This window comes from Mus caroli, chromosome 4 (assembly GCF_900094665.2).
Source record: "Mus caroli chromosome 4, CAROLI_EIJ_v1.1, whole genome shotgun sequence".
Taxonomy (NCBI): Eukaryota; Metazoa; Chordata; class Mammalia; order Rodentia; family Muridae; genus Mus; species Mus caroli.
The window spans coordinates 81,650,591-81,664,823 of NC_034573.1; the positions used below are offsets into that span (position 1 = coordinate 81,650,591).

At 38.4% G+C, this 14,233-nt stretch overlaps 1 long non-coding RNA gene across 2 annotated transcripts in view; it reads right to left on the minus strand.

Annotated features, from left to right (window-relative positions):
- Window positions 1-11,404: 11,404 nt before the first annotated feature.
- The window catches only part of LOC110293748, a 32,886-nt gene continuing 30,057 nt past the window's right edge, over window positions 11,405-14,233 (minus strand). Inside the window, exon 3 of one of the 2 annotated variants that reach the window (XR_003836399.1) lies at window positions 11,405-12,612. This is a non-coding gene — a long non-coding RNA (uncharacterized LOC110293748). The remainder of the gene's footprint in view (window positions 12,613-14,233) is intronic. The other variant, XR_002377844.1, reaches the window with a different exon arrangement.

Below are 14,233 nucleotides of genomic sequence, written 5' to 3' on the forward strand. Positions count from 1 at the left end.
GGTTTTCGTTCTTCTTGAGTTTCATGTGTTTTGCAAATTGTATCTTGTATCTTGGGTATTCTAAGTTTCTGGGCTAATATCCACTTATCAGTGAGTATATATCATGTGAGTTCTTTTGTGATTGGGTTACCTCTCTCAGGATGATGCCGTACAGGTCCATCCATTTGCCTAGGAATTTCATAAATTCATTCTTTTTAATAGCTGAGTAGTACTCCATTGTGTAAATGTACCACATTTTCTGAATCCATTCCTCTGTTGATCACATGCCCATCTTTGGCAGCCTGTTCAAGTATGAAGCTCTAGCTTCAGTGTGTGACACACAATTCATTTTGAGACTTTTCTGGAAGGCACTGTTGTCTTTAGTTCTTCTTTTTGTTCCTCCCAAAAGAAGTGTGCTTTCTTTTCTTCTTAGCTTACTATATAATAATCTTGTTAGTGAGAGGTTTTTTTTTTTTTTTAAGCCATAAACATTTGTTTCACTTAATGACAATCCTGCCCATCATACCAACTACTGTGTGTTGAGAGCAGAGACACAAGACCAGTGATTTGACCCCTTAGAAACCAGGATTAAGATTATATTACATTGGCTTTTTATCATTCCTTTCAGTCTTGCTGAGAGGAAGAACAAGTCATTAACTGTTAGATTCTCTTACAATTTTATCATATCTTAAAGGAAGCTAACAACACAGCCCACATACCAGAACACAGTACAAGGGATTACAAAAGACAGTCAGAGACTAGAGAAATGCCAAAGAAAAATTCTGCTCATGACTGCTTCCTAAAATTCAGTCAATTGATGTTTAAAAAGTAAATACAGTCAATGATAAGGGAATACTTGCGTCTGATTCTAAGTACAGTCACTGTGTGCACGGAGTGGCTTAATGGAATGCTCGGTACTACACAACAAGGAGTAAGAGCAAAATTTTAAAATCTTGGAAATTTCACAGAGTATTAGGCCTGTTGACTAGAAAAAAACCTCTTTCTTCTTTATAGACTCTTCAAATTGTTAATTTAGTAAATTACAGAGCAAAACTCCACCTGTAGCTTGAATCAAAATAACATGCTCTGCTAATCAGATATGGCATGAAAAGGTGCAATATTGCATTTTATTCTCACATAATTTATCAAAATCTAAGCAGGTAGAAGAAAGGGGTGAGCATAGAAAACTGGGGAATCACATGGGTTCTCTTTGGGAAACCTAAGAAAGAGAGGCACTAAGTCCTTAAGATTTGAGACTGCGTCATCAGCAATCCTGTCTTACCAGTGTGAAGTCTAGACCATAAAATACATTAAAAATAGGTAGAAAAAAGAGGAAGACAAGAATTGCGGGTATGATTTTATCAAAAAAATCATCTGAGTGCTAGTGGAAGTCGTATTAGGATATTTAATTAGAGTATTATAATTCTAAATGTTAAATGTACAAGAATATGTAACTGTTTATCTTAGTGGGGGCATTTGCTAAGTGGTGACAGGACTCACAGCCCTATGAGGCAGACATGCCTTGCTCAGAATTTGTATGATGTCAGCAGTCACGGTTTGTTGCAGGTTTGTCATGCATGGACTAGAAGTACTGCATGACCAAGGTCATAGTCATTCAAGAAATCACTGATGTGTTCAGTCCCTAGAGAGGCTAGGCACTATCATGTCACCATATTGAAAAGTGAAATTGTGACACATGGAGGGTCTGCTGCAATCTACAGTGAGGAATGAAGATGAGAGGAGATGATACACAGACCAAATCTGGTAGTATATTACACACACACACACACACACACACACATACACACACATATATATATATACATATACATATACATCCTACCTGTATTCATCCCTTTCGGGCTAAGGCTACCGTGACACATATGTACAGGAAAGGAAAAGTGAAGAGGACAACTCGATGATCTCTCTAAGGGGATGGGATTAGAGAAGAAATGAATAATAGTGACACAGAGAATGAAGGCTGGAGAGAAGAGTGGATCCTTCAAGATGCTATCTTTGGTGCTGGATCCCTTCTACATGCATGTCTTTCAAGTTCATACACTGCACATTTTCTTTTCAACGTAGCCTGAGACAGTATCTGATCCTTAAGCTCTATGGACATAACTAAAATAACTTATGTGAGAAAGTATTCTGGGAAGTAGCTGCAGTATTTCAGATGCATATCTGTGCATATTGGAGTTGTTTTTTTTTGTTTGTTTTGTTTTGTTTTGTTTGTTTTGAGACAGTATTGCTATGTAGCCTTCACAGGCCTGCAACTTGCTATGTAGACGAGTCTGGCCTCAAATTTTGGAGATCTGTCTGCCTCTGCCTCTTCAGTGCTGGAATTAAAGGTGTGCACCACCATGTTCAACCTTGGAGGTTTTTGTATATAACAGAATATTTGGTAATCAGGTACTCAATAGATATATTATGACACAAGCCTTTATTCTGGGTATTGCAAAGATTCATAAATACACAAACTACCATTTTAATATACTTTCAGAAAAATCTCTCCCTTTCTTATAAAAAAGCAGAAGAATAAACAGCTGCTCACCTATGGCAGGTACACAGTGCTGTTTTGTCGAAATCTGTAGTTTATGGGATTAAGTTACAAACAAAATACCATTAGAAAAAAAGAAATTGATTTCATTTGGGAAGATCAGGGACAATTTCACTAAGGAAAAGTCAATTTTTGTATGGATGGTTTCACATCAAAAAGGAGCATGGAAAGTTAATACACAAAAGAAAATATGAATGAATATAAGATTTTTAGAAGAGTTGCTAAGGTGCACATATTTGGAAGACGAAGGGGAAAGACAGTGTGGGGGTTAATGTTCGCTATCACCTTGACTGTATGTAGAATCAGCACAGGAGCACATCTGTCGGTTTGTCTCAGAGGGAGCTTCCAGGGACTTTAACTGAGAAGTAAAGACCCATCCTCAACAGAGGCAGAACTAGTTCATGGGCTCTGGTACTGGACTGAATAAAGAGGAGAAAGCAAGCAGAATACAGGCATTCCTTTCTATTTGCTTCCTGACTAAAGAAACAAGACAACCTGTCCCTACTCCTGAAACCATGTCTTTCCTGCCATAATAGGTATCACCCAAACTGTAAGCTAAAATAAAGATGTTCTAACTCAAGTTGCTTCTTGTAAGATTTTGACCACAGCAATGATGAAAGAAACAAATACAGAGAATTGGCACCAAGACATGGGGTTGTTGCCGTGGAAGACCTGACTGGGGTCTGTAGGTCTTTGGAATGAGTTTACAGAGTTAAGTTGAAGAATTTGGAGCTGTAGGCTGAAGGAGCCCTAGTAAGTAGATCTTAGTGGGCTATTCTTGTGGGATTTGGGAAGAGTAGGATGCTGAGACAAACACAAATGGTGAAGGGACAGCTCATGAGGTAGGGAGAACAATAACTCGTTTGGGAACTGGACTAGAGGCCATTTGTGCTATATTCTGCATGAAATCTGCTTTCTGTCTGTATCCTGAGAACCCAAGTAGAGTTAAATTCAAAAGTAATGGACTAATTATTATGGCTTAGAAAATTTTGAGACAGGATAATATGTAGTCTGTATCCTGGTTACTGATACTTGTTTGTTTCTATACTTCTTCCAAAGTTTGAAACACAGTATCTCTATTAATTCTTTGAGAATTTCACACAATGCATTTTGATTGTACTTAACCATGTTCTTTCCTGTTACTACAGATGCACCACTAACCTGTACCAACCCACCTGGTATCCTGTTTTTTATTTTATAACCCATGGAATCCAGTCTATCAATGCTCTTATCCAAGTCCACAGTGAAAGAGAACAAGTAGAAGAGAAAGACAAGAAAAATATGTAGTTCAAGGTAGATTCTCTTTTATGCAAGTACAAAGGGTGGGAAGCAGGAACATGGTATGAATGAAAGGCAAGGAGGAGAAGAGGCCTTAAATGGTGGGGGGAATAGTAGAAGATGTGTAATATGAAATATTAGTAAGGGAGAAGACTGGAATTAAAAGTTCAAGTAGGGATGATATAGGAGGAAAAGGAGAATTTTCAGTGTGTAGGTGTAATCAAAACTAAAGATTATGAAAAAGTGCCTTATAAAAACTTAATGCAAAGTGTCCACATGACGTAGTCGGCCATCAGTGAAAGGAGAGGCCCATTGGTCTTGNAAACTTTATATGCCTCAGTAGGGAAACGCCGGGACCAAGAAGTGGGAGTAGGGGGGAGGAGAGGAGGGTGAAGGTTTTGGGGAACTTTTGGGGTAGCACTGGAAATGTAAATGAAGAAAATACCTAATTAATAAAAAAATAAAAACTTAATGCTTTGTGAGCTTATTAAATTATAATTAAATAAAAAGAATTCAAAAAGAGCTATCTTGCATAGGTGAATAATGTTGTTTCCCCAAAGATATGGATGATTAAATGAAAACCTGACTGAAAGGCACAGGATGTCTCCCCCCCTCCCCCATGTGTGATTAGTCAGGATGACTCCAGAGGGCCCGGAACAATGCAGAAGATTGCCATTGCTCTTAGCTGTCCACCAGGCCTCAATTGTAAGACCCTATTATTGAAGGTCCAATATTTCCTTACTTTGGGAATGAGAATGCTTAGTTAGTGTCATTGTATATTGTAAAGAGATAACTTATTTCAGTCAATTCAATGAGATTCATAATCACCTTGAAAATGCTCCTGTGGCATTGCTATAAAGCTCTTCCTAGAGCGATTTAGCTAAGGAAGACCCACCTGGATGTGGCAGCACCATTTCATGGGACTGAACAAAAAGGAGAAAGATTTGGGCACCTGATTCATCTCCCTCTTTCATTCCTAGCTGCAGATGCTATGTGATACTTCTGCATCCAGGCACTTCACATCTTGAATCCATGCTCTTCCCTACTAGCATTGACAGAATCTGCTTAAACTGTAAGCTAAAAGAAGCTTCCATTCTTAAGCTGTTTGTCAGGAATCCAGTTACAGCAGTGGGAAAAAAAAGCAAATTTAACCACAAGTGCTTTTGTTCAAACTTGTGGAGTACCTTGATCATACTAGATCAAGAATGTATTAAGACTATCAGATACTTTAGGAGAACTAGGAAATAAAATGCTTTAGAACATTTTTAGCAGGGGTATGAAGTAGATTTGGGTTGAGTGTGTGCGGTGGACTAAAAGTTGGAAGAACTGGAAGATCTTATAATGTGTAATTGGAAGCTGGATATGAATGTAGGCAATGTCAGCAAGAATGAGAATCAGCCAGTGTATATGAGAGACTGTAGAGATGGAAATTTCAGGATGTGTGAGCTACTAGATGGAAATAGGCAGTTGAGGATAGGTGAGATAGAAAGCAAGTGACATTTGGTTCTCAAGGTAGAGTGGTGATGAAGTGTTTCATCGAGATGTCATTTGGGTGAAGGGAGTTTCTGGTTTTCTACAAGTTGAGCTGGTTGTACCATCTGCATAGCCCGTGCAGTAACAAAGAAGGCAAGTGGAAATGCAAAACAGTAATAAAACAGAAGTCTGAGCTAGAAAGATGTGTTTAGTGTATGCAAGAGCTGAAAATATGATGCACATATTAAGGAAGAATGAGAAATTAAGATGCAAAATAAGGGAAAGGAGTAATTTAAAACATTCCTGAAGAGGAGGGAAAGAAAGGCCAGGAGAAGACATCTAACTACAGTGTCTGTCTCCTCCTGGTCTCTAAGTGAAGAACGGCCCCGCAGCAGAGAGGAGGACCAGCTTCCAGAAGGCTTCACATTCCAGGATATGCACAAGGGAAAAAGTGAATGAGCCTATGGAGAGAATCTGAATATTCAAGAGAAAAACTTCATAAGGCATGGTGGTACTGGCCCTTAATCCAAGAACTTGGGAGGCAGACATGGGCAGATCTGTAAGTTTAAGGCCAGCTTGGTCTACATTGAAAATTCCAGGCCAACCAGGGCTAGAGTGAGACCTTGTCTTAAAATCAAAGTGAAACAGTAACAAATTATAAACCTCATTTTATGTGACAATGACTTTAGATACAGCAGTCATCACATTCCTAAAAGCTGTGCTCATTAGTCAGGCTTAGAAGAGCTGTGTGGTCCCTGCTTGTATAATGTATATGATCTGTTCTTCCCCTCACTACAATGAACATTCCAGACATTTCTGTCCCTGATGTACTAAAAATCTGCAACTTTTGAAATCCCACACCTGCCTGCTGCCTTACAATGATACTCCATACATCTAATTTCAATCTTAACTAACACAAATTCCTCTTTCCTGGATTGTATTTTCCTTATTTCCATACACTATGCCACTTAAACTCCTCATGTAGCCTGCTTATCTGTTTTCTTTTGACTGAAAGTAGTGGGAAGGTGCTACACATGTTTTATGAGGATGGATTAAAGACTTTTGGATGAATGACTGAAAGATTCTATCTAGTAGAGTAAGTTAGGTAAGAATTTTCTTTGTGTTCATTTGGTACAGGTTTACATGGAGGCAATTAGTGTGGAGTCTTCCTCAGTCTCTTGTTTTCCACCGTATTTTGTCTGACAGGGTCTCAGTCAACCTAGAGTTCATATATCAATACCCCAGAAGTTTCTGGTGACCTTCTGATTTCTGCTTCTTCAATGCTGGGATTCCAGGCAGGTGATGTTGTACGTGTGTGTGTATGTGTGTGTGTGTGTGTGTGTGTGAAGTCAGATCCTCCAGCTTGAACGGCAGGAAGTTTACCAACTGAGACATCTCCCAGGCCCAAGGTGAGAATACTGATAGAACCTTGACTTTTAGTTCAAGTATTAAGACAATTATATATGCAAAATTACGTGGTTGAAAACAATTATAAGAACATGACCATTTAGAATGTGTTTAGAGAAATGTTTAGAAAATATCCATGTAAAAACTGAACATTTTAAAGTGGGAATTTCTTCTCTTGAGCTTGAGACTGTATCTATTGATCTATTGTACTTTATCATCATACTTTTTTTTTTCGGTTTTTAACCTTTCTCAACATGATCTTTCTTTTCAGTATACCCGAGTTGGATGTCTACAACGATCCCTGCCTCCCAACCCAGGAAGAAAGGAAATCAAAGGTTTTCATGCTAAGTCTCTGAAGTCCATTATGGGAAATTAATCTGGAATCAGCAAATCAAGTCCCTTATTTTTCTGCAGAGTTAAGCAATCAGGCAGGACATTTCTAAGTATGCAAACCACTAATGCAAAGCACAGCTCATTTCTCAGGCACTCCATTTCCCCTTTTTCATTTCCCCATGCATACTTGATTCTTCTCCATGTAGGTATGTCTAGACTTCTTGTTGAAGTTTGGACAAATGGTCTTTGATGATACCTTTCTAAATCAAAGGTCTCATGGCAGGTACACAGGCACCACACAGCAACTGCTCTTACTGGTTTGTCTTTCGTTGCTCTATCTCTTTTTTGAATGTAAACTAAGGTGTTGCAAGCTTTCTAGATTACACAGAAAGGGTTTCTGCTTTTGTTGCATATTGCAGATCATGCACCTCCATCGATGTAAAATGCTAGTTTGACAGTGAAGATCATCTCATCTCCAAGAAAATACAAACACCGAGAGAACTACTCAAACAAACTCTTAGACTGACGAGTCAGCTTCTAATTGAACCTGCTTATCATTTACCGACAATGTTCTTTAGGAGATGCACTGCTGGGGTGGATGCTCCCAATCTTGCCTGCTATGTCTACTGTGCCCCTCAAGAGCATGGCTACAAGATGAGTCTCCCATATGACTGAGTCCTTACTTTCCTGTTACACACCAACCACCTAATTGTAAGCAATTAGGATGGCCTCTTTCCTTATGATCTGCCAAGTGATATTAACCCTTAATAGTAATACAACAACTGTGTGTGTGTTGGGGGTGGGGTGGATGAGTGTGTGCATAATTTTTAGGCAAAGTACACTAATCCTCACTTTAAAAATTCCTTCATGCACAAACACTCCTCATATCTCAAAATGAATCATACACTGGAGAAACTTTAGGTAAAATTTTAGCTTGTTCTTTAGGAGACTTTCCCCAGGGGGTTCCCCCATATGATTTTACTTTAACTTTAGTTTCCCAAAGTTAAAAAAAAGAGCAATATTTTCCTAGTGTCTGTCATATTTACTGACCATATGTTTCTTAACATTTTGTTTAAGTTGCATTTTAAAAGGAAACTCTATTGTGTATTTTTCTGTTATGAAGCCTATCTGGTAGTTTAATAGGAATGAAAACAATGTCCACATATCACTGGAAACCAAAAGCAGGCCAGTGGTTCTCCTGTGGTTTGGAGCTTTGCTAGGCGATGCACTGCTGGGGTGGATGCTTCCAATCTTGCCTGCTATGTCTACTGTGCCCCTCAAGAGCATGGCTACAAGATGAGTCTCCCATATCTGTTACATACCAACAACCTAATTGTAAGCAATTAGGATGTCCTCTAGACAGGATTAAAAGAGTGATTTTATTAAAATCTCAACTACTGCCAAAGCAAAGTTTTGTAGGTGTGGAAAATAAGAGTTGAAGGGATTTATAAACAATATAAAATTAATACCTACTTAGATCTTGTTTCTAGCTATAGAGTTTGACACTTCACAGCACTCTATTTTACACCTTGTTCAACTTGGATCGAACAAGTCAATGAGACAGAAAGTGATTGTGAGTCATGAGTCATTATCGAGGTACTCTTGATTTCTATTTATTTGTTTTACAGCCAGGGATTGGACCCATGGCCTTGACATTAGGGAAGTGCCCTGTCACTGTGCTACACTCCCAGTGTGGCTTTGATGCTTTTATGTAGCCCATAGAGACTTTCAAATCATGATCCTCCTGTCGCTCCCTCTTGAGTACTGACTGGCCTTTTAGGCATACATGGCCATAACTCTACTTACGCACTTTTGTCTGTTGTTATATACTTGCAGTGCTGGGGACTGAACCCCTGACATACTATTACTGAGTTACATCTGATCTCCTCATATGGTTTTTAGCAACATATGAGAAGCAGAAATTTAATTTGAGACAAAGATAAGTAGAAAAGTACTTTATATTGGATGAGAACAAGTTATATGCCTTTAACTCAGAATTCTTTTTTTAAAATTACAATTCAAGAAGATGTTGAAAAACATTATATGTGTATGTGCCTGTGTGCACACAAGTATGCATGTTGCATGTATATCTCAGTAAGAATATGGAGGTCAGAGAAAAAAAAATGGTCCTATCCCTCCATCTCGAGAGTCCTGGAGATCAAACACAGGTTGTTAGGCTTAACAGCAGAGGCCCTTATATTCTGAGACATTTTCATGGCTTTGAAAAAAATTAAGTAAATTCCTATTAAAATCTATAACTAGTCTCTTTTTATATATTATCTTCCATCTTCATATGTAGTTCATTTTTACAGCTGTTATTTTCCTTTTACCCCCTTTCTTTATAATATTTCACATAAGCTTTCCTGCCATTACATGCTGTACAACTAAGGGAGTCAATTAAATGATTTGCCCTGAATCCTGACTAGTACAAGAAAAGGACGGGGCTGGAGCCTGCATAAATCTTTCTGCATTTCAATCTGAGTTCTTTCTATTACACAACACTGCTTCCAAATGAAATGCTGTCCTAATTTATAAAAATATCTGCAAAAACATAAACTTAAGGAGAAATAGATCAATTAAGATATGCACCCTGGGGTTAAAGAAAGATTTACAACTGTTAAGAGAGTCCTATAAACCTTGGAAATTCCCCTTCTGCGTAATTAGACCTCATCTGTAGCCTCAGGGAGTTCATGTATCATTTACATTTTGACAGTAGACCTTCAGGAGAGTGACTATTTAGAGGTTAAAGATTTGGGTCAACATTATATCAATCAGTAAGGAAAACAAAACAACTTGGGAGTTGTAATGTAAGCCCCTGGAGAAAAGATCATGGAAGTTAAAAACTGTGCAGAAGCACTGTGGCTGTCCCGGGCGCAATGCTCAGGAGTACAGATATATGGGCTGTTTATATAAGTGACTTCAGAGGATACAATATGATCACAAAACACCGTTCCAGTTTTTGCAAGCAAAGACACAGCGGGAAAGCAGACTCTTCTCATGGTTGTGGCCAACTTTCATACTGAAAAACTACCTTTTCAAATACTTGCCCTCTGACTTAGGACCTAAGCTGAATGTCTTCAAAGTATGGTGCCTTCTCAAATAGAATCCAAATCAACAGGGTGCTCATTAGAAACAGAGATTCTTAGGTCTCCGTGAACATCTATTAAATCCAGATCTCTAGGGGATGGTTTGGGAATCTGCATTTTAAAAGAAATTCTCCCAGTGACTGGAAATGAAATGTCACTTAAAAATCCAGGACATGTAAAAGCTCTTGGTAAAGTTAGACTGTTGGTTTGTTAGCATCTCTTTGATGTTTCTCTGTGCTAAGCCCCACTCCATGACCATCCACTTGGCATAACAAGTTGAGTGCAGGTGCTTATAAATTACAACCAAACCCTTTCAGATGAGGAGGGCTTAATCTACACTTCCAAGTTCATTCCCACTTGGAACCCAGCTTATCAGCTGCACTGAGGTGGAGCAGGCAGAGGATATCTCTACAATGGATGCAGTCACAACTCTGGAAAAGGTAAACAACAACAACAACAACAACAAAATCCCTCAAGGTCCAACAACTTTTAAAAACTAAGTATAGGTGGAAATATATTTTTAAAAATAGCAGTTCTTACAATGTTGTAAGCTCTAGTCTATTGATTCCTCAACATTTTTTTCCCGTTAAAATAATGAATGAACAAAGCAACATGGCTGTCAGGTCTCAGATGTTAAAGGGGGTCCTCAAAGTCTTCGTGAACAGTGTGACATTTATAATGACCTCCAAGTGTTGCTTGCTATTGTGTTCTTTATTTCTAGAAATGAAAGAACAAAGGTGGCAGATTTACCAGGTCCTAAGAGAATCAAACATATACATACCTAAGATCAGAAAAAGTACCTAATATTTTGAAGTAATTTAATTATCATATTGCCTTATAAATGGAATATCATATTGCCTTATAAATGCTTATCTTACACTTGGAAGTGTAGATAAGCCCTCCTGTTTACCCTTGTGTAAACAGAATACACACACACACACACACACACACACACACACACACACACACACAATGTAGGCCAAATTGCCACAGCTTTGTGCTGCCCACCTGTGAAATTTAGGGCTTTGTTCAGTCTACTCTCAGAGGCATGAACACAGCATACTGAGTTTGTTCTAGGTGCAGTACTTACAATGCCCAGCCAAGAAGAATGACAGTTATTTTCCTCTGTGAAGAAGCATCAAGTGAATATAAAATTTAGTGTATTAGGAACAAAACTTCTTACTAAAACTATAAAGCTTTACAATATGAATATCAGATAGTCCAGCATTCTTATTATAAAGATGTAGTGTATGCATGAAGCCCACAGGCTGGTAGACAACAAATAACCCCAGAAAAAGGAAGGTAGGGGTGGGAAGGAACCAGAGGACACATTTGAGATCCATGATAATTTTCTGCTTTCAACACTTCTGTGTCTTCATGTAGAATGCTACATGCTCTATAGGTCTGGAATTTCCACTTAAGATCACCCGCTTCTAAGTAAAGAAACAACTTCCAGGCAGTAAAATAATTAAAACTCATGACATTTTTACCAGTATGAGCACATCATACATTTTCTAGATAAAAGCATCTAGATATGATTAAGACTAATCTCACTAACTTACCTCAAGGATCCTGTGTGGTCAGTATGATCTTGCATCAGAGAAAATTATGGTTTAACTAAGAACACAGAAGTGACACCCATGCTGAAACCGCAAAAGTAACTTTTATTTTGAATATAATCTCTTTTCAATACAATATTTTGTCTTCTCTGAGTTGTAGACCCGATAATAACTTTATTGTGGCTCCTTTAAGATGTTGGGTTTGCAGGCTTAGAAATCAGTAGCATTTGTTTATTCTTTGTTACTTATAAACCAGTGTTTCATCACAGCCATTCATGGCATGATTAAAATCTCACTATTTGACACTTCTGTTGCACAATAAGTCCAGGGTAGAGTCGCAAAGACATGACTTGAGGACTTGCAAACGTCAGGGTTTAGGGGTATGGTGAACAGAAATGAAGATGGGTGTCCCTTAAAGGACTTACAACCTGGTTCAGGAAATCAAGCAGCAACCAAGTAAATGAACATGGACAGGTAGTGCCCAATGATTCTGACAAGTCAGAGCAGGGTCATGAGGTGAACAGTGGCTGGGCACATGTAAGGTTTTATAGACTGTGCCATGGTGAAAGAGTTCTCCACTGATGCCCAAAAGATAAGACAAGGCAGTAGAGGCAGGAATATTCCTGGTGCAGCCAAGAACAGCCCCAAAAGGCCAGTGTGCCTAGAACAGAGTAAGTGATTCGGTATAGGACTGGAGAGAAGTCATGGTGAGACAGACCAAGTTGTAGGGCCCTACATATCATGGATGGCTTGTAGCAAGACAAGGAGGATCAGCACAGAGGTAGCCAAGCTGCTGTCAGACAGGAAAGATGGCAATATGTTGGCATAGCAGGTTCTCAGTTCAACAGCTATGCCAGCATCTTGCCTCCTCTCCAGTTCCGAGTTACAGGACCAATACCATGCCTCTTCATTGTTTTTCCACAATCTCTCCTTCCACCTGAGGAGAGAAAACACACCCATTAGTTGAAAACACAAGTTGTTTCCTAATGTAACAATGCAGTCCTAAGAGTGTCCAATTTTGAAGGCAGTTATGCACAGGGAGGTTGTGGTTAAGTTCCTGTTTTAAATATTCCTTGAATAACATGAATCTCAAAATATTTGCTGATTGTGAAATGACAAGGTGGTTCCGAAGTAAAATTAAGTCATAAACTGACAACGATGAATACAGCCATTTTCATAGTCCATAGGAGTGCAGTGACCTCTGTACAGTATTGTGCATAGCATAATATTCTGCTTGGCTAATCTTGGCCATTTAGATGCCCCTTAATAATAGTAAGCTGTCACTTCATGGGGTGTGGATGTGTCATTGCTCCATGACTCTTAAACATAAATCTCTTCAGTCCAAGAATTCTCAGAGTGGAATATTTTTCACAAATACAACTGAAAAAGTTCTACGTTCAAAGATGTTCACTACAATATTAGTCTTAATTGTTAAAGGCTAGAAAGATCATGAATGTCCATCGACATTACAGACACCAACTAAATGAATTATGATGTAGTTATAAAATATTCTTTCCTGGTCCTTATAGAAGATTAAGGCACAATAATGACATTATATATGATAATTTCTGTGTAAAATGTATATCTAACAAGATTATGCTTATAACATTTTTCATGAAGGGTACAGAAGTGACAATTTTAGGTGATTTTATTATTTTACGATAACTAGAATCATATATTACTTTTGTTTCCTGCTTTACTAGGTTTCTGTAAAACTATTACTTACAAGCGGTGGGTGAGTAAAAGTGCAACAGAGCTACAGAGGTAAGGCATTTACTCACTTGGATGTAGCTAACATCAACTGTGTTTCCTAGAAGCAAAAGTTGAGCATGACACATACAGCCACTCGGTGGAATACGTGAACTACGTGCAGCACCTTTTCTTGGTCAGCTAGGCTATGAAGGAGCTATTGCACAAGCCCCTCACTTTCTTGCCTGGAGTCAGGTAAAAGAGTGTAAAGATACTAATTGATGTGAGAATATTTAAGAGATGATACTCATTATTGTAAATATATTTAATAGTTCTTGGTTCACCCAGAACAGCACATGGTTCAAATATGAATGTCAAATGAATAGATTAAGTAACAAAATACAGCATAATATGAAGATTTCATGGAGCAGTTTCTACAAAAAAGCTCATTTTTTTCCTTCATTTTCCTCACCTGTTATGCTTGTGATTACGATGCAAACACAGGTTACATCGAGTTAGAAGGTCCATGCTACACACTTAAAAACACCCCATGACCTTTTTCAGAGTCATTGTATCACATGGGAATTTCAGATTCATGTTGCACAGAAGCATGACGGTGGGTGATTATTTGATTTACCAATTACCAGAGACAATAATTATCTGAGAACTTACTGGCTATTTGATGAGGCTCATTTAAGGGAAAGATGGGGTAATACAGTAATTCATCTCTCCCTCCTACTTCCTGTTCCCCTACTTTAAATGCCTCAATTTATAGTTCAAACGTTCAGAAGTAGATAGTTTTGTACCCCATCTCAGTTTCTTCTCTGCTGCTGTGATAAAATAACCTCATATAGCTGAAGGGAGAAAGC